Source organism: Peromyscus eremicus, chromosome 3 (genome assembly GCF_949786415.1).
Source record: "Peromyscus eremicus chromosome 3, PerEre_H2_v1, whole genome shotgun sequence".
Classification (NCBI taxonomy): Eukaryota; Metazoa; Chordata; class Mammalia; order Rodentia; family Cricetidae; genus Peromyscus; species Peromyscus eremicus.
This window is the reverse complement of record NC_081418.1, coordinates 131556936-131581410: the sequence shown is the minus strand read 5'-3', so window position 1 is coordinate 131581410 and position 24475 is coordinate 131556936. Positions and strand designations below refer to the sequence as shown.

The following is a 24475-nucleotide window of genomic DNA, read 5'->3' as shown; positions in this document are numbered from 1 at the left end:
CAGGTAATTATGTAGAGCACGTTTGAGAGGGAGAAGCATGTTTGGTTACTTTGGGCTTTAAAGGAAGCCAGATGTGGTGATGTGGTAGCTCACATCTGAAATCCCAGCACTTGACAAGCTGAGATAGGACAATTGCCATGAATGTAAGGCCAGCCTGGGCTAAATTGTGTCTCAAAAATAAATTGGGCTGGCTAGACGGCTCCACAAGTAAACATACTTGCTGCACAAGGCCTGAGGAGTTTGATGTCTGGAACCCGCCGTGGAAGGAAAGACCCACTCCCGAAAATTGTCCTGGGCCATAGTAGGCATAATAATAGTAACAAAAATTTAAAATAAACACTAATAAGTATACCCAAGATGTCCTAAAAGTCTATTTGGATTTGAATACGGTGGCTCAGGTCTATAATCCCAATATTCAGGAAGCTGAAACATAGGCTCACTTGAAATTCAAGGCCAGCCTGGGCTACATACAAAGTGGCCCTGACTCCACAAAGAAACAAAAAAACTGCACACACACATTCAAACCCTCTATTTTTGGGTTTGTTCTGGTTTGGTTTTACACACACACACACACACACACACACACACACACACATATATATTAGGACCTCTCTATTTATAGCCCAGGCTAGATTCAAACTCACCATCTTCCTGCCTCAGCCAGTCAGCAGAAGTATGCACTCCAGCCTTTGGCAAGTTAGGAATGCATGAGAAGAGGTGAGGGAAAATGAGGTGTGTACCTTGGTCAGGACATGAGACTGGAGAGCCATAGAGACTTCTCATTAAATATAGACAGCACACCTGCTGCCAGGAAGACTTGAAGCTGAATAACCCCAAAATTAGAGGAGGCAGTCACTCTCCACTCAGCCCCTGGTCTTGACCCACTGTCCTACAGGCTGCTCACACCAGGCACTGATGACCAGTTATTTCTCATGGCCATCAAAATCAGACTGAAGGCCCTATGGGCGTAGTTCAGCCGGTAGAGAGCTTCCCTAGCATCCGTAAAGCCCCAGCACAACACAAACGGATCCTGGCGACACACGCTTGTAATCCTAGGGATGTACAAGAGTCTTGACGGGTTTGTTTTCTCTGCCAGTTAAAGGATGAGAAGGAAACCAGGCAGTGGTGGTGCACACCTTTAATCCCAGCACTCTAGAGGCAGAGGGAGGCGGATCTCTAAATTCAAGGCCAGCCTGGTCTACAGAGTGAGTTCCTGGTTTATCCATTCCCTGAGCTATGTGGAAGAGTTGGCAGAGAGATGCACTGTTTGAAGACCCTGCCTAGGGGTTAAAATAGCACCCTGCCAGGCGGTGGTGATGCACACCCTAAACCCAGCAGAGGAGGCAAAGGCAGGCAGATCTCTGAGTTCGAGGCCATCTTGGTCTACACAGGGGGTTCCAGGACAGCCAAAGCTCCACCGAGAAACTCTGTCTCAAAACAAAACAAACAAAAAAGCACCCTAACTCACAATTGTTAGAAAATAAGTTAAAGTCCTTGGCTCCCCTTGAACCTCTACGCTAAAGCAGTGACTACTACCTTGGGTTGCTGGCTTTCTTTTGTTTTCAGGGGGGTGAGGAGGAAGCCTTTGTTTGGTTCCCCCCAGCACGCTCCTCTCTCCCTTCCTGTGCTGTGCTCTTCTAGTGATAATACTTACTTTGTAGCCACGGCTGATAACATTGTATCAATAACTAAAACCGCTAGAAGCTGCCTGAGGAAGGACCAGGGAAACTCAAAGGCGGTGAGCCTGTGCCCAGAGCTGTTTTAAAGCAAGGAGTCCACAACAAAGGTGAGGCTGTCTTCCTTAATGGTAAAGCACTTTATGAAACTCACATCTACAAAACGATAAAGTCAATTCAAACCCCCAAAACTAAAACATAAAATTGAAAACCAAAACCCGGAGGCTGGAGAGACGACTCAGCTGTTAAGAGCACTTGGCTGCTCTTGCAGAAGACACAGGTTCAGTACCTAGCACTCATGTGGTGGCTCATAACTGCCTCTAACTCCAGACCCGGGGGACCCAGTACCTTCTTCCAGACTCCGTTGGGAGCCTGCAAGCACATGATGCACTTACATACATGCAGACAGACAGACAGACCACTCAGATTATATATATGAAACCACTCAGATTATATATATGAAACAGTCTCACTACCTAGCCGCTGCTGTCCTCAGACTACCTATGTAGGCCAGGCTGGCCTCAAACTCACAGGAATCTACCTACTTCTGCCTCTGGAGTGCTGGGATTGAAGGCATGTGCCACCATGCCCTGCCAATCTTTAAAAAATAAAAATAAAAATAAAAACCCAACCCAACACCCCAGAGAGAAAAGAAAAGTTCCAAGTCATCATCTGCTCTGTAAGTTTGAGGCCACCCTGGTCTTACACACCCTACCTCCCCACGAATCAGGCTAGGGCTTCAAAGCCTAGAGAATAATGGAGGAGAGCTGTAGACATGAAAGGCAGCCATGGGCTATTCCTCTCTCTCTCTCTCTGACTTCTTTCCCCACTGGATTTTTCTGGGGCCTGGCTTGCAGCCAGTGCTGAGGGTGGGAAGGATGTAACAGAGTGGGGGGAGGACCTGTTGGATCTGGGAAGCCATCCCCTCCCAGACCCACAGCTTTTAGAAATGAGGTCCAAACAAGTCTCTGTGTGGGGTCAGGGGGCCTGGCTAGTTAAAAGCCAAGGATCTCAGGGCGAACCCCACAAAGGCCAATGGTCACTTGGAACACAAGGTTATAAGGCAGTGCTGGCCCATTTGATGAAGGTCCGTTCTGAGTCACTAAAAACAACAGATGGCCCCCCCAAATCAATATTCTCCTACAGCCCCCGCCACCACTACCACCCCCACACACTGAGCTGATACCCACCTCCTCCCAAGCCCCGCCTTACCCATCCTCCAGGACCTTGCTCCTCCTTCCAAATGCAGCTCACTTGTGAATCAAGAGTTGCTAGACTGGGCTAGCTCTAAAAACTTGCAGCAGGCAAGCCTTAATTCAAACCTAGCCCTGTGTTTGAACATTGACTGTAGGTGAGGCTAGGCGGACAAAGGGGTACTGGAATGGGTGAGTACCTGGGAAACAGATCTTTCTAAATCTCTGCAAAACGTGTAATTTCTCAGTTTTCCCTCTCCCTCCCTCCCTCCCTCCCTCCCTCCCTCCTCTCTTCCTGGTGCTTGTCTCTGTATTACCAGGACTTCACACGTCCACATCATGCATTCTGCCATCGAGCCCCACCTCCAGCCTCCCAACCTTTTGTTACTGTCTCTTTAAGAGCCTGTTTTACAGAGGATGTGGGACTCACTATAGGAGGTGTAGGCCTCACTGAATTCAGGTCTCTCGCTTTCATTTTGCTTTACTGAGGCTCCTCTCCAGAAGGCCAGTTCTCCTGTGTCCACAGGGTGGCATGAGAGGTTCAAAGAAGCTGCTTGGGTACTGGGTGTCAGGTTGACATTTCAGCCCCAAGGAAGTACCCACCACCATGTGACAAGCTGGGATTGTTGAGGACCTGAGCCAACACAAATCTAGAACTTTCCAGACACAACTCTGAAGGGACAGTTAAAGAAAACCAATGCTAGCTGAACCTGATGCTATTTATTGCCTGTAATGCCAATACACGGGAGGCTGAGGCAGGAGGAATGTGAATTTCAGGCCAACCTGGGCCACGTGGCAAGATACCAAAACAAAACAAAGAAATATAAAGAATCCAGGTCTGGGTGGGGTGATAGGTGTGGGAACTGCCTTGGTCCTGGAGCCCGGGGCAGGAGGAGTGATCAGAGGTAGCTGCTGTGAGACCCTGGAAGAAATTGCTTTGAAGAGGGTCCCCTCTTTGGACCTTTGCAAGTGAGGAAAAGATTTTTCCAGCCTTCCCAGACCTGAGGATGGGATTGGCTGTTCCCCTAAATCCTACAGTAGAGCATCCTCTTCTCCTTAGCTCCAAGCCCACTAGCAACTCCATCAGCGATCTGGCTAAGGGAGGGGCACAGGATGACAGCCAGTGGTGCCTCAGAAGATCTGGCCCTTTAAGGTCAGAGCCCAGGCGGGTCAGAACAAAGGCCCCGGAATGTGGGCTGGATCAGGGAGCAGAGCCATCCAGTATGAGTCATTCATGTTTCATGGACTTAGAATTCCTGGCTCCTACTTGCCTCAGCCTTTCCCATGGCCACGGGACAGCATGCAGGGCCTGTCTGCAAAGCTTGTACCAGGTGACTGGAGGCTCCCATCCGACTCAAACCCTGCTAGGGAGGGGGGTCCATGAGCCTGGGCTCCCGGCTTTGGGGCTCAGTTCTACTCAGAGTGTGGGTGCTCAGTTTCCTATTTATAGAACACAAGGAAAACCAGGCCCCTGGAGGAGAGGCAGAGTGACTCTTCTTCCCCAGAAGTAAAGACAGAATCCAAGTTGTTCTCTTCCTTTCTTAGTCTGAAATCTGTCTTACAATGCCCATCTCTCAGGGTCTCACATAGGGCCTGCTCCCCTTAGTCCTGTATTTTCATTCAGTAACGGCGGGACCCTGAGTCTAGGGTCCAAGAGGCCCTGTTTAATATGCACAGCCCCAGAGACTTCTGCCAGCCGGGGATGCCTGGGAACCTGAAGGCCACTGAAGTTGGTGTGAGTTGGAACAGGGGGGTTGCAGAGGGAGTAGGTGGTAAACTCAGGTCCATTCTGGGCCCAGAGAACCTTTAGGACCTAAGAGTACATGGGTTTGGTGATTGGAGTGGGTAGGTAGAGGGTGAGCACACCAAAGATCTGATTTCCTTACCTTCCCCACCCACTCCAGCTTACAGCTCCCTGAGCTCTTTTGCCAGGCCCTACCCGACTCCCAAGACTGGGGATCCCACCCCTTCAAGTCAGCTCCCATACTGAGCTCTTCATCTTCACTGTTCTGTGTTCCTGCTTCTTTACAAAGCTAAGGTGCTCAGGAAGGGACTGCCTTTTTTAACAGAAAAGTAAACATGTTGTCACGTTGTTTATTGACACTCTGGTTATCAGGGACCGTGATGTCCACTGGCTCACTCTGCTTTTTCTTAGAAACAGGATTACAGGGATGCTGTCTCACAGGGGGGAGGGAGGTGTGTGTGTCATGGAAGCAACTGTTCTAAGAAGAGGCTACAGAGGCCTAGAGCCCAGCACAGTGGGCACTGCCTGGAGGTGCAGACCCAGGAAGCTGAAGGTGGAGACCTGGGTCCTGTCCCTGCTCTATCGAGCTGAAGTGTGAGCAGGCCAGCTCTCCCAACCTGGGCCTCGTCTGTGGAAGCAAGGCGCTCAGTCCTTTTTAGCAGAGCTATCTAAGAACAGGAAGGCCCCCTCCTTTGGGTGGAGAGTCTCGGGGTTGAGGCTATCTGCTGGGAGGAATTGAGGCCAGGCAGCTGTGGGGCCAGGCCAGGGTAGAGACAGTGAATCACTCTGCCCTATGCAGCTCCAGGCACCGGTGACCTTTGGGTGAGTCACTGCTGTCAGTTTTGAGAAAAGCCATGTGGGCCGTCTTTCTGTGTGTCAGCTCAAACCCAGGCGCTACACAGAGTAGCTCTAAAGGAACCCTGACCAATGATGACCTTTCAGTTGACCTCCAAATGGCAGTCTACCTAGGAGTCTAGCCAGGAGCACCTGGAAAGCTGGTGGTGAGTGCCACACTTCCACAGTCTAATCTTCCACCCCAGGACAGGGTGGGTCCAGCCCAGGCAGAGCGGTGTTTAAATAATGACACCAAGAAAACTATTCTACTAACGGGTTTTAAGTAGGTGTTGGAGTGCTCTGCTGCCCTGTCAGAATCCAGCTTGGGAGGGTGACGGGCCTGCCCACGGTGTTGGAGTACACATACTGGAGCCATGTAGCCCCAACATACTGTATAGCCATGTGGCCCCAACATCCTGGAACCACGTAGCTCATGGTCATGGAGGACATACCTGGCATCTGGCACAGCCTTAAATACAGGACATGAGTCAGCTTAGTCCTCTAAGCTCTGCAGAGTAGGTGAGAGCGTCACCATCTAGTGAGCAGAATGCAGAGAGTGCAAGTAACTCACCCCAAACCACACAGAAACATTTCCCTGTACTCTGTTCTCTCTGTACTGGAGTCTGTAGGTTAACCGCTCCCCTACAGTGTCCCAGAAGCTCAAAAATACTTCGGATCTATGATAAACATATGAGTGATGCATGGTGGCACATGTCTGTAACCTTAGCACTCCTGAGGCTGAGGTAGGAGGAAAGCAAGGAACCTGGGAAAGAAATGAAACAAAACAAAGAACCCTGAAGATGAAATATGTGGTGTGAGATGGAAAAGACAACTCGGTAGTCTGGCAGGGGCACACTGCTCAATGGAAATCTAGTCCTCAGCCCCGGCGAAGCTTGCTCCAGGCTTTCCTGAGTCTTCTAGGGCTGTGTCCCCCAACCCCTGCACTGCTGTGGGAAGATAGAACACAGACATGAAGGTAAACCTTGGATTCAAATGTTAAAAGGAAGTTGGGCGGTTGTGGCACACACCTTTAGTCCCAGCACTCAGGAGGCAGAGTTCAAGGCCAGCCTGGTCTATAGAGTGAGTTCTAGGACAGCCAGGGCTACACAGAGAAACTCTGTCTGGAAAAACAAACAAACAAATAAACAAAAAGCTAAGAGGGGACTGAGGAGAGAATCCGGAAGAATAGAGTTGACCGCAGCTTCTTTGGCTGTGAGATGGGAACATCTGCCCTGTTTGCTGTGAGCGGCTGTGGCTGGATCACCCCTGTACAGTGCTTGCCTGTTATTCATGAGGCCTTGGATTTGGTCCCCAGCAACAAAGGGGAGGAGAGGAGAGGAGAGGAGAGGAGAGGAGAGAGAGAGAGAGAGAGAAAGAGAGAGAGAGAGAGAGGAAGAAAAAGGAGAAAGGGGAAGAAGGCAGGCCCTTGAGAAATACTGAACATAGACAAGACAAGCGGACAACCCCCCCAATTCAGGATTACCCTCCCACATGGTCCTATTTTAAAGAATCTGCTCTGCCCCAGGGCCTGTCCCAGCCCAACTTTCCATGTAGGCACCGGTTAGCTTTTTCACAAGCCCCGGGGACTCATAATGCCTCTCTCTACCATGACTCTCCACACCCAAGCCACGCCATACTACACCAACGTCCCAAGAAAGGAAATGTTCACACAAGCCAGATGACACTGTGTGTCTGCGGTCCCTGCTCCTGCACTTGGGCTGCGGCCTTCTCCCTTCTGGGCCACTCATCGGCCTGTCTCCCTACTTCTCTCCCCACCCTTCCCCACGGGGCAGGCTGACGGCTAACCATCTTGAAGGCTCTGCCTGTGCCCCAAGCAGGATGCTGAGAAGCTGTGCCACACATTACTCATCATCCCCTGAACACACTCCACCCTTCCCATCTGCCTCTGGAGGCCTGTCTGTCCTACGCTCCTGGGGGAAGTGCCCCCTCTTTTCTAGACCCCTTCCCCACCAGGTACACCCCACCAGGTGACTGACAGGCTCTGCTCCCCAGTCCGTGCTGGCCTTTGGCCTTCTTTAAGCCTCTAGATGGCTCCCTCTGCTCTGTCGTCCCCACCCCTTTGGGACAAGGTCTCACTGTACAGCCCAGGCTGGTCTTGAACTTAGGACCATTCTGCTTCTGCTACTTTAATGCTTGGAAGGCAGGCTTGTAGCATCATGGCCAGCTACCCTTTAGAGCCTCTCCTGCATATTCTAAGATTGCAAGGTGCTCAGCTCGGTGCCTTGCTCGTGTTGGTGTGCAGTGCATTCTGGGATCCTGGGGAAGGGACTTAGTGTCTCAAGGAAGCTACACAGTGCTCATCCAAGTATACTCCCAGCCCAGTATTAGACTATTTTACTTTCTTCAGGTTTCTTTCCCCACAAACAAGAAAAGATCTTTAGGGTGAGGCATCGGGGACATCACCTCCGGGTCAGGGCGTGGCTTGGGACGTGTGTTAGAAAACCGGCTCCACCCTAAGGACTGTCTTCTCTCCTCTGGACTCCACTCAGCTAGGACCCTCATGAAGGGTTGATAGGCCGGGTGCTGTCACTATCTTCAGGCCAAAAACCCACAAAAGCGCAGACTCCTGTGGCCCTCTGCCGGGGGCAGGCCGGGTGCCTCCACCATGCCGCCCTTGGCCTCCCATGCCAAGAGCAGCGGTCTTGCCCTTAAAAATCAACAGCGTCTAATCCGCGGTAGGGCGGGGTGTCTTTTGCGTGTTATTCTGGTGATAATCCCTGACTGGCCTTGAAAGCTCCCCTAGCCTTGGGTGCAGCCTCAGTGGGAGGCTCCTGTTCTTGCTCCAGGCAACCAGCCTGGGCCTCCACGCTGCTGCGGCACTGAGAACCAGGGGCGTGGCCTTCGGGGAAGGGCTGTGGTGTTGCGGTCGTCCAGCAGGGGAGGCCAGGAAACAGCTCAGCGAGGCCCAGGTTAGCTCAGCTCCTCCCGGGCTGGAATCCAAGTCCTCTGATGCCCAAGTGACAAGGGGCCAACAGGGTTGGTCCTTCACAAGAGGAGGCGGAATGTGTAGGGAGGCTGCAAGGGAGGGCTTGCATGGTCGGCAGGGCCTGCTTACTCTTTCTGGGGAGCTTGTCCACTTCCCCGGCAAACAGAACTTTGCCTGTGGCCTTCAGGAAAGACTACTCAAAGTGCAGTTAACCGTAGATTTACCACACACAAACTGCCCGAGAATCCATCTGCTCTCCCACAGTACCCACTACACTCCAGACCAGAGCACTATCTGAGGTTTCCAGACCCGTTCGGCATTTAGTTCTCTTTGGCTCTGGGGTTCCCCCAAAGCAGTATTCCCCAAGTCCACCCAGCCCACCGCTGCTGACTAGGTGGAGCCACTTTTTAAGAGTCAAGTGAAAGAGTTAACATGTAAACAGTAATAGTCAAATAAAGAGAGTGCTGCTTGCCAGGCATCGCTTTCATGGTGTGGGTAACTAGTCCCCCGTTTGTAAGTGAAGGAATTGAGGTTCCAAGAAATTAGCTTCCCAAAGCCACCAGATCTAAAGGGCCGAGTGCCCATATGGACGTCCTTAAGCCTGGGTTCTGTCTTGTATACGGTTCTCAACATGTGTGGATTTGAAGTAGAGGCAATGGCAGCTGGGAGCACACAGAAATGAAGGTACTGGGCTGGAGGTGTGGCTCAGTGACAGACCACTTACTTCCCTTTGGTGTGTAGGCTTGATCCCCAACAGGGGTGGGGGCTGGGTAGGCAGATTCTCACGGCTGAATCAGACACTCAAGGGAGATGCACCAGGTGATGCTGGTGCAAGGCTGGGTACGAGGCTCACTGTCCTATCTCTGACTCCTGACTACACTGGAGGCCTCCTCCTTTCAAAGTGCCTGTGCTACACAGTTTCATTTTCCTTTTAATTCATCTAAAAGCACCGATTTTTACAGAAAACCAAGGGTCAGAACAGTTCAGTAATGTTGCCCAGCTTTCAAGTATTAGAGTTATTGGGATTTGAACCTGGGCAGGTTCTAGGACCTGGGTCCTTAAGCCACTATACCATACAGCCCTGGAAACAGGTTTCAGAAGCCTGGAAAGGCCTTGTGTAGAGGCTCACACATTCAATCCCAGTGCTTAGGAGTCTGAGGCAAGAGGACTGTTTAAGTCTAACCTGGGCTACAGAGAACTGTTTAGTTCTACCTGGGCTTCAAGAGTGAGACCTTGCTTCAAAAAAAAAAAAAAAACAAAAAAAAAAACCCCAAAAAAACAAAGAAACCCTCAAAGATAGAACCAGTCTAAAGTATTTTAATGTAGTATTTCTAGGTCTTTCCACAGAAAAACAAAGAAAACCCATGTTTCGTTTTACGCTATCAGTCACTGTGGTCTGGCAGCTTCTGTCCCCTATACTCATTATTGCCACACTAGTGCCTTGCTTAAGAGAGCCTGAGGCCCCTTTTGTCTCTTCTTCTCCTCCCCGCATGGGCACTGAGGCCTCATGGGTGCTGGGGAAGCGCTTTATCACTAAGGTGCATCTCGAGCCACTGAGCCACCTGTTTGCTCCAAGCCTTAATGGAGAACCTAAATCCAGATAGAAGCCTAAATCCAGAACAAAAAAAAATAAAATAAAATAAAGAAGAAAGAAAGAAAGGAAGAAAAACAAACAACAAACTTAATACTGAGTCTCCAAAGAACAACAAAACCAGAAGTTAATTATGAAGCCAAATGTCAACACTGCACACGATGGCGAAGAGTGAGTTTGGTGTGTCCCCACTAGAACGCACATTTCAAAAGGCAAGAATTATTTGCTTGGAATGTAGGGCAATTAGAACAAGAAGTAATAATAGTTTCTGGCTGTAGTCCAGGTGACAGGGCCCCATGAAGGAGATGATATCTGACAGCTAGATGGGAAAAGGGGAAGGTGGTGAATTTCCCACCCCGCCCGGCCCTGCGAGAGCCTGCCAAGGTGCCTATTTAGTCCGGTTCAACAAACACACGTCCAGCTCCTATCATGTGCAAGCATCAAGGATGCAATAAAGATCCCTGCCTGCCTCATAGTCCTCTCCTCCTAATCTCCCAAAATGGCAAGGTTTAACAGGGAATAAAGTATATAAAGTGGGAAGCCAGGAGACAAAAGACCCTTCATCCCACCCCAATGGGAAAGCTGTAGAGACTGTGGACTTGGCCTCACTGCTGTAGCACCTCACCGGACATGACAAATGAATGAGTGAATGAATGATGCATCCATTCAGAAAAGGCTTAATAGAATGAAGAGGAGTTGAGCTCCAAGACCCTCTCCAATGGAGCATCTTGCTTGCTCATCAAAGAATATGCGTCTACTGCAGCATCCTTGGTCCTGGCCCTAGATGAGACAGACTATAGATGAGACAAAGAGAGGAGGGTACTGGGAGCACTGAGTCAAAGCAAGGGGCCCTTCTGATTGACGTGCCAGCTTCCATCAATTAGAAGAGGCCTCTGGGGACCCAGACCCAGCCTAGGTGGATGGCCCTCAGCCGGCACCCATCCCTTCCCTTCCTAGAAGTGCAGCTAGAGACCTCACATGGTGGCTCTCCTCCTTCCTCAGGGTTCCAGGGCCACCGTGAGATGCAAAGACACAGTCACTGAGCCCACACCTACACTCTGTGGAGCACTCGGATGCAGCAGACAAAGCTGAAGAAGATCAAGGGGGAGTGAACAAGCGAGCAACCGCAGAGTTGTGTGTGGAGCCAGGGATCCGAAGGGAGCCTGCCTTCATGTATTTGCTGGGTGACCTCAGGCCGCCATGAAGCCTTGCTGCTTCTCGGCTTCCTGGTAGGTGAAGGAGTCTTCTGGAAGACTTCGCTCTCACCAGAAACTAGCATAGGCCTAGTCTGGATTTAGCAAACCCCTAACACAGTTTACTAACCCCATGGGAAACAGCCCAGCATCAGGCTCTGGCAAACTGGCCACTTCCCTGTATTCCTCGAGTCATGGACAGAAACAAAAGCTTGTGCATGGGGCAGGCACCCTCCCACCCACTGAGCTACATCCCCAGCCCATTCCCTGCAACTGAGACGGTCTCCTGTGGCCCTGGCTAGCATTAGTAGCTGAGGATGACCTTGAACTCCCGATCCTCCTGCCTCTACCTTGCAAGTGCTGGGGTTACAGGCGCTCATCACTATGACTGTTACCTAAAATTTTCTTCGTGTCCCCATAAGATACAGCGCCCCCCTCCAGCAGGAAGTAGTAAGAGAAGCTACGCCCAAATTCCCAAATATACCAAGCTGGCTTTAGAGATGGAATTGGCTCACTCCCCCTCTAAACCCAGACATATTGCTCAAAAAAAAAAAAAAATGGTTAAGAGATTCTTATGTCCCAAATCAGAAGAGCCCTCTGGTGTGGGACAGACAAAAACCAATATTTTCATTTAAAGCAGGTTGATTATAAATACAATCTCTTTCTAAAGAAAAAAAAGGGGATAGTTTAGATATGATAGGATGAAAGGGTAGATTAATGAACCTACTTTTAAAGAGTAACAACTTGTTTAAAATGTTTTACATTGCTATAGATTTTAGTTTATTGATACAAATTTAAACTTAATTTTGTTATACTGTATATATATTTCTATTCTTGTTTGAGGTATTATGTTTATGTAACTCATTTAAAATTGTAATGGATAATTAAAAAATAGATTAATAGTTAGTCATCTATGATAATATTTGTAGCCATGTTAGTTAAGTCTTCTAGGTATACATAGATATATTTCAGATAGATAGGTAGTCTTCAAACACTTCAAAGACCTACAGAATATGGCATTTAAAATGTTTTAAAAGTTTAGACTTTTTGGACAGTGAGACATGTCTGCTCCTGACAGCACCGATTTACTTCAGAGAGGAGGATGGGCATCGAAGACACTCCATATGGAGTTTATCTTCACCTTGACAAAAATAGCCATTTGGGCAAGAAACTGTTCTTGCCTGGACTGCTTGATCAGCTGGACATGCAGGACCCATAGAAAGGTGACCACTGAACTTTGCTTGACAAAACGGTCCTTCAGGTTCCTGCTTTGCAGAGAAAACTGCCAGACATTCTACAAGACACAGGAAAAAGTGAATAAGAGACTCTAGGCCTGTGGGCTGAAGACAGATGCCCCAACTTTACAAGAAAACTTTGCATGACTGTCCAGGCTCAGCTGTCTCTGTCTACCCTGCAAGACTCCCAAAAGTTGCTTGCATCCTTCTCCCATTTCTCAGGCAGTGTTATATCCTTCTGAGGTCTTTGATGTGGTTAAAGACTAGATACTTACAATTTTCCTTAGTTATAATAAAAGATAAGTTAGATATAAAACCTTAAACTCACAAATATAAGATAGATAGGATCTCTTCTTTAATATTGTATCTGTAATTCTTGCTTGATAATTGTTTTGTTATATGTAATTTTACTATGTTAAAGTTAAAACCTTCCTTTTTAAGAAAAGAAAAGGGGAAGTGCTGTGGGATGGTCTGTATGTCAAGTGTGTTGCTGATTGGTCAGTAAATAAATCACTGATTGGCCATTGGCTAGGCAGGAAGTATAGGCGGGACAAGGAAAAGAATTCTGGGAAGTGGAAGGCTAAAGAGAGACACTGCCAGCCGCCATCAGGACAAGGAAGATGTAAGGTACCAGTAAGCCATGAGCCATGTGGCAAAGTAAAGATTAATAGAAATGGGCTAAATATAAGAGTAAGAGCTAGACAATAACAGGCCTGAGCTAATGGCCAAGCAGTTTAAATAATGTAAGAGTCTGTGTGTTTATTTTATAAGTGGGCTCTGGGACTGGCGGGACTTGGTGGCGGGAGCTGGAGAGAAATTCTCCAGCAACACTCCTCCTTCCTCAGGGTTCCAGGGCCACCGTGAGATGCAAAGACACAGTCACTGAGCCCACACCTACACTCTGTGGAGCACTCGGATGCAGCAGACAAAGCTGAAGAAGATCAAGGGGGAGTGAACAAGCGAGCAACCGCAGAGTTGTGTGTGGAGCCAGGGATCCGAAGGGAGCCTGCCTTCATGTATTTGCTGGGTGACCTCAGGCCGCCATGAAGCCTTGCTGCTTCTCGGCTTCCTGGTAGGTGAAGGAGTCTTCTGGAAGACTTCGCTCTCACCAGAAACTAGCATAGGCCTAGTCTGGATTTAGCAAACCCCTAACACAGTTTACTAACCCCATGGGAAACAGCCCAGCATCAGGCTCTGGCAAACTGGCCACTTCCCTGTATTCCTCGAGTCATGGACAGAAACAAAAGCTTGTGCATGGGGGCAGGCACCCTCCCACCCACTGAGCCACATCCCCAGCCCATTCCCTGCAACTGAGACGGTCTCCTGTGGCCCTGGCTAGCATTAGTAGCTGAGGATGACCTTGAACTCCCGATCCTCCTGCCTCTACCTTGCAAGTGCTGGGGTTACAGGCGCTCATCACTATGACTGTTACCCAGGTGGCCTTGAGTTCCTGGTCTCAACAACCTTCCTTCCTCTACCTGCTGAGTAACTGGGATCATAGGCAGGTACTTCCATGCCTGGCCAGGCTGAGGCCTATTAAAAAAAAATCATTTTTTATGGTATGAGTGTTCTCCTTCATGTATGTCTATCCACCAAGTGCATGTCTGGTGTCCTCAGAAGCCAGAAGGGGGCCTCAGATCCCCTGGAGCTGGAGTTACAAATGTATGTCAATCACCATGTGGGTGCTAGGAAACGAACCTGAGCCCTCTGGAAGGGGATCAAATGCCCTTAACTACTGAGCCATCTCTCCGGCCCCAGTATGCCTTCTTTTTAAATAAATAAATGTATGTATTTATTGGGGAGGGATGTGAGGGTGGAGGTCAGAGTTCAGTTTGGGAGTTGGTTCTCACTGTCCACCTCGTTGAAGCAAGGCCTCTCGTGTTTTTGAGCTGCACCTTGTTCTCCAGGCTAACCTTCGAGTTTCCTTTCTGCCTCCATCACACTGTAGGGATGCTGGAATTGCAGATGTGCACCATTGCATCTGGCTTCTTTCCCTGGTCACAGGGATTGAACTCAGATCAGCTGGCCCACAAGACAAATGCTTTACCTGCTGACCAATCTCGCCAGCGGCTCTTTATACCCTTGTTAACCTAGTGTTATGTCCTTCCTTCCTTTCTTCCTTGGATTGTTTTGTTTTGTTTTGAGACAGGTTTTTCTGGATAGCCCTGACCGCCCTGGAATCCTCTCTGTAGACCAGGCTGGCTTCGAACTCAGAGATCCGCCTGCCTCTGCTTCCAGAGTGCTGGGACTAAAGGCGTGTGCCACCATGCCTGGTGCATTATGTTCTTTCAAATTCTCCAATACATCCTCTCATTCATCTTTCATCAAAACCCTCGGAGGAAATCTTAGATTAACTTGCCCAAGGTCGCACAGCTGGGAGGTAGAGTCAAGATTTGAACCCAGGTCTGTTTGAGGTCAGTGTTCCAAACTCCTAACCTCTGAACTGTTCTGGCCACCACTCACAGCTCTTGCTCTTTTGCCCTGGTCATGAAGGCTGGAGCTCCGGGGAAGTCAGTTCTCTAGTGTCCAGAGAACATATACATATTCTGTATGTGTGTTGTGGCCGGCATGTATACTAGGTGTGGATAGATGGGTGGATGCAGAATCACCTGTGCATACTGATCCCACCTCAGCACTGGCATTGTCCTGTCTGGAGGTTTCTCTGCAGCCCAGAGCAGTGCCCCAGGGTAAGGAGTCAGATGTCAACCCTTCATAGCCTCACCTTCTAAAAATACTAGGGAGAATGAGCTCCGCTTGTCACCACACAGCTAATCTAGTTGTTCCCTGTACGGTCCCTGTCTGCCACCTAGCATCTGCTCTCTCGAGCCTTCTGCCTGACAGCTACTCCTGTTATCCCACGACTTTCCTGTAAGACCAAGGCCAGAGAACCCTTGAGCACCAGGCCAGGCCAGCTCCTCGGCTGGACTTGGGGACACCAGGCAGGTGTGGGCTTGAAAGCTGTTCTTTGCCAGGGCTCTGTTCCCAGGTGTGTGTCCTGCTGGTTTATGTGGAGTTTGAGGGCTGTGGACGTTCAGGACACTGGAGTGGGGACTCAGCACTGACAGTTGCCATGTGACTTGGGACCTCTGTTAGTCACCTGTTAAAAAGGGTATAATAATATTACAAAAGAGTGATGTTATCATCCTATTTATAAATGTATCTATTTATATGTATATCTAAGCCTGATAGGACAGAGAGTAAACTGTAACAGCCTCATCTCTAGGCTATCCTAAGACAGATTCTTTTTTTTTTTTTTTTAATTTTATTCTTTCATGTGCATAAGTGTTTGCTTGCATGGATATCTGTGCCCTACATGTATATCTAGTGCCTTTGGTCCAGAAGAGGCATAGGATTCCCTGGAACTGGAGTTTCAGACAGCTGTGAGGCACCATGTGGGAGCTGGGAATTGAACCTCAAGTCCTCTGAAAGAACAGCAAGAGTTCTTAACCACTGAGCCATCTCTTCAGTCCCCATGGACAGATTTTTTTATTCCTTTGCTTTCTCTATTTTTCTTGTTTATTGGTTGGTATTGGGAATTATACCCAGAATCTTGTGCATGCTGGGCACCTGCTCTGCCAAGCTCCCACACTGTATTATATAGTTACTTTTCTTGTTGACCAAATACCTGCTAAAGAGCAGCTTAAAGGAGGGAGGCTTAGTCCTGGCTCACAGTTTGAGGGCATGGTCCATCATGGCAGGGAAGGCTTGGCATCAGGACCACGGCACAGCTGGTCACATTGTGTCCACACTCAGAAAGCAGAGAAGCCGGATGCTTAGTAATTCAGCATTCTGTCACCCAGCATTCATCCGAGACCCAAAGCAGCTGGCCGGCGAGAGGCTCAAGGGAGCAGGTGCTCGGCAGCAGACAGGGACGGCCCAGGGACAACTGGATAGCTGTGCGGTGACAGGCAGGGCTCAGTTCCTCTGTGTTTTTAGAAGGTGAGGGCATGCAAGGTTGATATTTGCCTCCTTACCCTGGGGCACTGCCCTGGGCTGCTGGGACCCACGTCTGGTGCTGCCTGCCTTTGAGGTAGGTCTTTCCAACTCAGTTAAACCTTTCTGGAAACACACTCACAGATGTGGTAGCGGGTTCCATGACAATTGTAAAGTCAGTCAAGTTGACAGACAAGATGAACTCTCTTACATGCTTTTTCCTCAATGAGTGAGTTATTTATTTACTTACGTGTGAGTGGAGACATTGAAGGACAATTTCCAGGTGATTTTCTTCTTTCAACCACGTGGGTCCCAGAGAGCCCACTCAAGTAGTTAGGCCTGGCAGCCGTACCTTTTCCCACTGAGCCATCTTGCCAGCCTGATGTTTTGATTTTAAGTGGCTAAAAAAGCCAGATATGGGGCTGTTGATATAGCTCTTGGGTAAACCACTTATCTAACATGTTTGAGGCCAGGAATGTAGCAGCACTTGGAATACCAGCCCTTAGGAGGCAAAGAAAGGAAGACCGTGAGTTTGACAATAGCCTAGGTTGCAACTTGAAACCTTGTCTCCAAAAAGAAGAAAAAAAAGTGAAGGCAGCCGGCACTAAACCAAGTGTGGGGTCTGTCTTAGGGCGGCCTTCTTGAGCAGGTCCAGAGACGCCAGCAGGCCTCTTGCAAGTACAGGAGACACGGATTAGGGATCTCTGGCAAAGAGGCCCACAGGTCCCAGGTGTCCACTCTGTGTCCTGGCCCAAAGTTGTTCTCTAAATACTGAGATTTCCCAGCCTCGTCTGGCTTGATCCTTCCGTTTGGGGTGAGTGGGGACTCTCTCCTCTCAGGCTGTGGTGCCAGCAAGGCTAAAAGGTCTCGGCTCATTTCTCAAGAGCCAGGATTAAGGAGCAGTAAAAAGCACAATTTTAGACACCTTTAGAGCTGGAGCGCAGAGGGGAAATCCCTTCTCACTGGAAAGGGCTAACCCCACTTCAAGGCATTTGGTTTTAAACTGTGGGCACTTTCCCTGCAGCGGGTATTGCTTGCAGCCTGTGTCCAGCCTTGTTCTATAAACAGAGAAAGAACTCAAAAGCGAGAGAACCTTCTACCATCACCAGCAGTATCCTCCCCAGGCTGGGGCTGCAAGGCTCCGATTGAGACAACCGTCTTTCATCTCTGGGACTGTTCTCAGTAAGGAGTCACTGTGGGACACGGTTCCTTGGGCTCTAGAGGTGTGGAGAGGCATTCAGATCTGCATGGAAGGGACCTACCCATCCCAACTTTAAGCCCTTATTGCCTGCAGACAGTAGAACTGCCTAGAATGGAGGTGCCATAGCAACGGACAAATGTAACCAAAGGGGAACTGACATTATAATCCTCTGGAGACTATGTCAGGGTAGAGTGGGAGTGGAGTAAGTCCTGGCCTGGCTCCACGGCGAAACCAGAGTGGGTCAGGGGTCAGAACTGGATCACCAGGTGAGGCTGCACACCCTGACATCTGGATTTGTGTGTGTGTGTGTGTGTGTGTGTGTGTGTGTATGTATGTGTGTGTGTGTGTGTATGTGTGTGTGTGTGTGTGTGTGTATGTGTGTGTGTGTGTGTGTGTGTGTGTGTGTGTGTGTGTAAAGGGCCTTGTGACCGTGGCTGGCTGCAGAACCCTAGGTATATAGACATGCTGAGGCCACTGCAAAGCCTCAGAGACAGAACAATTCCAGTTACGTTAGCAACTGAAAACACACAGAGGCTGTCAAATATGTGACGGATTACTCAGGAAAGGGCATTTGCACGTGAGCAAATTTACAGAGTCAGTCACCTGGGACCTGGGGCCAGGCTGCCTTTAAGGATAAGCGAAGCCTCGACCTGGGAGAATGCAGTCATTCTCGGGGCTGTCTGGCCAGTAATTTCTGGAACCAGAAGGAGAGGTCCCTGGGCTTTCCAGCTCTGCTGTTTGGAGAGCCGACCTCTCTTGGTTGCTTTCTACCTCCCTATCCTTCCTCTTCCTCTCTGGGAACATCCCAGCCAGCTCTCCAACCTTGGGCCTCTGCAGCGAAGGGCTCAGGCATGTCACAGGCACGGAGTACGTATTTGTAGGATAGACAGCCGACTCGTTCCCACTCTTTGGGATGCTCTTTTTGTCCTTTGAACTGTCACAAGCAAGTGCTTCCTTCCTGGAAGGAGGTCCTTTCCACCATCAAGTTTTTGGAGATATGTGTCTGGTGCCAGCGGGTCAGTTCCCACCCTGGACCTCCCGGGTGGGCCAGTGTGTTGATACAATGTTGCCACTTACTGACAGCTAAAAACATGAGAAATGCGAGGCATAGCTCACCTTTCTGGTTCTAGTCTTTTTGAGAGTCTCAGTATGGAGCCCAGGCTGGGCCCAAACTCTCCATTCTGTCTCAACCTCCTCAGATTACAGGCTTGAAAACTACCTTGCTAGCTCCCAGGCCCACTCGTTAGACCTGAAACGGTGCCTTGGAGGGTCCAGTTCATTAAGGGGTGCCTTGGAAGTAGCTTTTCCTAGGCTTTCATATGATGCGGTAGGCAGGCCTCTGGGGTTGGGGGCGGGGATCTGAGCCTGTGAAAAGTCAAACTAACTTACAGACAGTAAAATAGGGAAGTGAAGGGAAGTCCCAGTGTGAAAAGACCCTGTCTTTATTAACAGTTTTCTTTTTGGTGCTGAGACTCAAAGGCTGCCCCACCTTCCCTCCAAAGAGCCTTCAAAGTAGCAGCGTTCTCTAGGAATATATATTTTTAATCTTAGGATAAAGAAAATGTTATAAGCATGACATGAACTTCATAAACCTTAAAGCAGTAGTTCTCAATTTGTGGGTCACAACGCCTTTGGGGTCGAATGACCTTTTCACAGGGGTCACCTAAGACCATCAGAGAACAGACATTTACATTAGGATTCATAATAGTAGCAAAAGTATAGTTACAAAGTAACACTAAAAATAATTCTATGCTTGGGGAGGGGGGTCACCACAACATGAGAAACTCTATTACAGGGTTACAGCATTAGGAAGACTGAGAACCTTTAAGCCTAAAGGATCCTGTTTATTTCTTTGTTTTTGAAACCGGATATTACAATGTAGCTCAGGCTAGCCTGGAGCTCACTGTATAGCCCAGGCTGGCCTCAGCTGAGTGGTGGGATTACAAGGCTGTGCTACCACACTTGGCTTCAACAACAATAAAGGTTTTTTTTTTTTTTTTTTTTTTTTTTAAGAAGGCCTAGCTACATTGCTTAGGAGGTCCTTGAATTCCTGGACTCAAGTGACCCCCCTGGCTCAGCCTGTTAAGTAGCTTGGACTACAGGAATGTGCAATCGTATCTGGATAAGACCAAGAAGTGTCACTGCACAAAAATGAAAACTATTTGAACGCAATATTTTATGGTAAACACTGTGCAGACCACGAGCTCATTTTGTTTCATAATAATCCTATAAGGGTCTGAGGAGATAGCTCAGGAACAAGAGCTCATCTTATAAAAACATGAGGATCTGAGTTCAAATCCCTACCCCGCCCCCATGAGAAAATCCCAACGTGACTTTGTGTGCCTAAGAGGTCATGCCAGCCAGAGAGTGAGTTTCCAGCTCAGCAGAAGACTGTCTTAAGACAATAAGATGGGGAGCCGTAAAGGAAGACACCCAGCATCCTCTCTGGCCTCAGATGTGTGTGCACAGGCCCTGACACCCACACTCACATGCATGCACCACACACACACACAACATAAATGTGTGAGCATGCGCAAGCACACACACACACACACACACACACACACACACACACACAGCAACTTTCATGTACTACCTTCCTCCGCAGTTTGTAGACAAAGGACCTAAATTGGTAATTCCTCTGGTTAAAAAAGTCAGAGATGAAACCAAGCTATCAAGCAGTTTGCTGTCTGATTTGGTTTGGCTGTGCCTTATGCTGCCACACAGAAGACTGGCTGGGGTGCCACTCAAGGCCACAGCACAGCTCAGCTTGCAGTACTCCATGGTTCCATACCCAGCACCCCCCTAAAGTCAGAGGACAGTGACAGATGGGAAAACACTGTCACACACAGATTAAAGGACTGATTTCCCTGCTGTGTATTGAGGGTTTAAAAAAGAGGCCAATAGCTGGGAGGTGGTTGTGCACACCTTTGATTCCAGCACTCTGGGAGGCAGAGGCAGGCAGAGTTCGGAGTTCGAGGCCAGCCTGGTCTACAGAGCGAGTTCCAGGACAGCCAGGGCTACACAGAGAAACCCTGTCTTGAAAAAACAAAACAAAACAACAAGAACAGCAACAAAAGAGTACTCGATACAATTGCAGAGTACGCACATTTGCTTCCCAGCCTTCCAAATATTTTCTATAACTACTTGGCTGAATCCATGAGTATGAAACCTGTTGATCAAGGAAAGCGAGGATGCTCAGCCCAGAACAGACAGAGATGGAAGACGAAACCAAGTAGGCCATTGCCTGCGGCAAGCTGTGAGAAGCATTCCTGAGTGACATGCTTTCGGTGGCACTGTATTTCCTCAGACACTGGGATTTGAACCTAAGCTCTCACATACATGCTACTACTCAACTGTATCCCCACTCTTCTCCTTCTCTTCCTTCTCCTCCTCCTCCACCTCCTCTTTTCTTTTCTTCTTCTTCCTTTTTTACACACCCCTTCTTCCTGTAAGATAAGGTCTACTAAGTCGACCAGTCTGGCCTTGAACTTACTCTGTGTCCAATAGGCCTTGAATTTGTGCTCTTCCTGCCTCAGCCTCCTCAGTGGGTATTACCAACCTGTGCCTCCTGCTTCATCACACAGTAGTACTTCAGAAGGAACATGGGGGCAGCACAGACTGGAGAGTCAGTCTAGGCAGCCCTGTTGGGGTGGTGAGTATGGAAATGAGGCTGTCCACAGAGGGATCGAGAAAGTAGAAGAGGCAAGACAGCGACTCACTGGATGCTGAGGATGTGCACAGAGGAGAGAGAGTGCCCTGCTTCTGCTTGGGAGACGATCTCTGTGTGTTTTGGGCTAGAATCTCACCCCACCCTGCTCTGCAACCCAGCAGGATGCAATTCAGGAGCAACTTTCCAGGAATGTGGCCTCGGTGTACAGAAAGGGCACTTTGGTAATCTGTGTGGGCACATTTGCCGGGTCCTGATTCTGACGACCTGCTGGCCCCCGGGCCAGGCTGTGGAGAGGCCTGCCGGGGCCATGGTTGCTTTCATTTGACACTCATTGCTGAACTGAACCCAGGACAAAGCCATTTTCCACAGAGACAGAAGAAAAGACAGCGAATGTTGAGGGACTTCTCTTTTCAAAGTGGATGATGGGTCCATGGTTCCTGGCTCCTGTCTCCGGATCCAGAGCTGTGATGGCCCCTGCCATCCACTGTCTTTGTGAACAGTGAGGGCAGCTGTGGGTCCTGCAGGGTGTGGGGCCCAGCAGTCCTGTGCCTGGTGCCAGGGCTTCCTGTAGCATCTCCCTCACCTCCTGCCTGCTGACTGCCCTCCAATAGGGCAAAAATAACCCTGCCACCCTCCCATTCCTGCTTCACCACACATGTCAACAACTTGTCTTGGCATTGGCCATCCCCCCCCCCCCCCCCCCCCCCCCCCCCGTAATAGCTAAGACACCACTGTCAGGGCTGAATACAAACTCATCTGCCACCTTGGCCAGAGTTTGCGAGCAATTCTGACTATAGAAGTTTCTGGGAGGGCAGTACTTGGGGGGCTGGATAGGGCTGGTCGTAAAACCAGAGGCCTTTGGGCCGAGCCCTGAGTATTAGGAGGACCGTGTCTGCTGTGGATGGACGTCACTCAGGGAGTGGCAGGGTGTCATGGGTCTGGCTTTTCTCCCTCAGCTCCGCTTATCTTAACCTGCAGCTGGCCTGGGGCTTGGTGGGAGTGGCTTTGGAGGGGTTTCTGCCGGCCTGTCTCCATTCTAAAGGAAAACCTCTGGGCAGAGTGAACCGGCTAGTGGCAGGTGGGGCCTGGGAAATGACTGGTTGGTTCCGAACAAAGAACCTCCCCCCCGTTCTTACCAATCCCTGTTTCCTTTGCCTAGTCCGCCTTCCAGGGCTCTTTAAACCTGAAGGCTCAGAGCCTCTGCCATCAGCCAAAATGCTACCCCGTTTACGTTAGTGATGAACTTCGGTTAATCTGTAACCAATGAAAAGAGGCGGACTTTGAAATGAGAATGGGGTCAAATCCAGCTTTACTACTTACTGGGCAAGTGAAATTGTCCGTCTCCATAGATGTCAGGCTCTCCCTCACGAGGTGGTTCTGACAGTACAGATGCTACATTGTCATGAAGCCACACTGGTCTTCTGGGTGACGGGGTTATGTGTGTGGGGGTGTGGGGGCGGGGGTCAGTGCCAGCAGAGCTCAAGGGAGTCACTGCTCATCTGCTTCTACAGTCCTGAGGAAGGAACCTAGGGCTGTGGGCTGCCAGGCAAACACTCCACCACTGAGCGATGACCCCAGTCCTGTTTTTGGATTTGAGACAGTCGTACTGAATTGTCCAGGCCAGCCTCAAACTTGCAATCCTTAGCTTCCCTAGTGGCTGGGATTGATTCCATGCCGCACAGTCACACCCAGCTACCCTGACTCACTACAGGAACAGCCTACAAATGATCCTGAGCAAAAGGACAAGATCCGGCATTCTGTAGAATGACTGGCTTCTGGGTCCAGACCTTCAGGGAGGCAATGCTTGCCGAACCACATGGATTCGTTCTTAGCTCCGTGGCTGTATCTGTCTGTTTCATTTGAAATGGAATTTCACTGCATTGCTCAAGGCTTGCCTCAGACTCCTGTGCTGGAGAGAACCTCCTGCCCTTGTCTCCAGGGAGCTGGAATTAGAGGTCTGTACTAGTGGATCCAGTCAGGAGCTCTAACAAAAACTAATTTTTAGGCAGATGTGGAGGTGCATGCCTATAATCCCAGACCTTAGGAGGCTGAGGCAGGAAGATTATGAATTTAACATCAACCAGGACTGCATAATAAAACTCTGTCTCAATCAATCAATCAATCAATCAATAGATAAATAGACAGAAGAGAACAAGTTGTTATAAAAGAGCAAGCCTGGTTTTTCCTCACTCCCTTCAACTCTTACTGTGTGAAAGCTCTCTCTCCTCTCCTCTTTCTCTCTCTCTCTCTCTCTCTCTCTCTCTCTCTCTCTCTCTCTCTCTCTCGTGTGTTCTTTTGCCATGACACCATGCCTCATCAGAAGCCCTGCCCATACTATGCTTTCACATATTCACAGAGTTGAGTCAGCCCTGTGTCTTTCTTTTCTTCATTCTGTTTACAAGGCTGGCTTCAGATTCACTAAGCAGCCAGGCTGACCTTTAACTCCTGGTTCTGCTGCCTCTGCCTCCAAAGTTCTGGGATTACAGGCGTGTGCCATTACTCTACAAAACCGTTCTTCTCTATAAAGTGCCCAGCACCGGACATTTTGTTACAGCAACACAAAACAGCTCATGATATCATGCCTCTCCACTGTAAAATTACTTTCCTCCATCTATATTCTACTTTTGGGGAGTAAATTCAGCACACACTAAAGAAAAGGGGTGAAGACTTTTTAGAATAACATCATCATACAACTCCTAAGAATGTTCACAACAGTCGTCTACCATGATCTCATGTACAGTCAGTGCTAGCCACTCACCCACACTGCATTTGGTTACTATGTCTCAATTCCCCTTGCAATTTATGTGTTACACAAGCCAAGTCACTTGTCCTGTAGAGCCACTCATGGTTTCAGGAATTTAGCCTGCAAGATGACCTCCTGGGGTTCACACCCTGCACTGTCCCTTCCCACCCGGGCTCACCGGCTGGAGCAGCAGGAATGCTGTGTTTCTGGTGCCCTGCGGTTTCCAGGGCAGTGTCTTAGAAGACATTGTTGCCATTTGCTGTCTTTTGAATTCCTTGCTCTGGGAACTGGCTGCCACATCATCAGTCTAGCATCCTATGGAAATGGCAGGAGACTGGGGCTTGAACAGGAAGCAGCAGTTCTTGGCCAACCAGCTGGCTGTATGCATGAGTCTTTCTTTTCTCTGTTTCTAAGTTGGAGTTTAGCTTTGCTGGACATGCTTTCGGTGGTACTGTATTTCCTCAGACACCGGGATTTGAACCTAAGTTCTCACCTGCATGCTACTACTCAAC

The 24475-nt window shown here is 49.3% G+C and overlaps 1 protein-coding gene across 3 annotated transcripts in view; it reads right to left on the bottom strand.

Annotated features, from left to right (window-relative positions):
* Ninj2 (ninjurin 2) overlaps positions 1-24475 on the bottom strand; it is a 43853-nt gene that overhangs the window by 4148 nt on the left and 15230 nt on the right. Inside the window, exon 1 of one of the 3 annotated variants that reach the window (XM_059256869.1) lies at positions 5900-6078. The exons of the other annotated variants lie outside the window; for them this stretch is intronic. The gene's annotated coding sequence lies outside the window, so the exon portion shown is untranslated. Of the gene's footprint in view, positions 1-5899; positions 6079-24475 lie in introns of those variants that run through there. 3 annotated transcript variants of the gene reach the window in all.